This window comes from Camelina sativa, chromosome 11, assembly GCF_000633955.1.
Source record: "Camelina sativa cultivar DH55 chromosome 11, Cs, whole genome shotgun sequence".
Taxonomy (NCBI): domain Eukaryota; kingdom Viridiplantae; phylum Streptophyta; class Magnoliopsida; order Brassicales; family Brassicaceae; genus Camelina; species Camelina sativa.
The window spans coordinates 43,890,965-43,891,921 of NC_025695.1; the positions used below are offsets into that span (position 1 = coordinate 43,890,965).

The 957-nt window shown below is 38.7% G+C and overlaps 1 pseudogene; it reads left to right on the top strand.

The window, feature by feature from the left end:
* Positions 1–543, top strand: part of LOC104728948 — a 2,194-nt pseudogene extending 1,651 nt beyond the window's left edge.

Here is a 957-nt window from a genome sequence, read left to right on the forward strand (position 1 = left end):
TACAGACACGGTATGATATTCCCATCTTCAGGCTCAAGCCCAAGCAACAAGGTGATTTTCTTTTATCTCTCTCTCTCTCTATATTGGTTTCTGCTTTGATTAGAATCTTTGGCATGCTTACCTTATTCTTATTCTAGCGTTGTTAACTCGTGTGTACATGTTTATTGTGCAATACAGAGATGGATTCTATTGTTGTGGAACCTCCCACTCCCATGCCTTGTGATGACGAAGGTACTGCTTCTTGCTCTTCCTTTACCTTTTTTATTTTGTCAATGTAGGAGTTTTGCTGTATCTGATCAAACCAAACAACCAATGGTTATATCTGGACGATATATAGACTAGGGAAGGACAAGGCATTTAGTTGAACATAAACCACCTATAGGCTCTGCTTTTCTTCATCAATGACAATTTGCTAATTAATGTGTTGTATTTTCATGTGTAGATAAACCACCTGTTGTCTTTCTTCGAGCTGGTCCTGAAGCTGGTGTCCCTTTTGTCTTCGATCGTACTAGAGCTTTCTACTTTTGTTCTCTCGATACCTAGGTCTGGTCTGGTCTGGAAGGGATAGGTATACCATTCCCTTGGTGACGATGACACACTGTTTAACACCCTCTAGTGTTGTCTAATAAAACCCTTCTCTAGTAAATTATACGGAGTCTCAAGAGATATTTCTATTTTGGTAAATTGTATATAGAATTTCTTGCTTTTTGTGCTTGAAAGTTGTATCTTTTATTCACTATTCTGCTCATCTTCTGATGGTTCCTAATGAACGAGACGAGACGAATGAGAAATGAGTGGGAGAAATTTGATTACTTTTTATTTTTGACCCTTACGATGGAGTGGAAAACAAAGGAAGTGCCGCTCCGTGCCATTGAAATCACACAATCATGAGTGGGGCTGTAGAATAAAATTATAAGTAACGAGGACAATCGCATGAAAACAAATAATTTGGGGGGG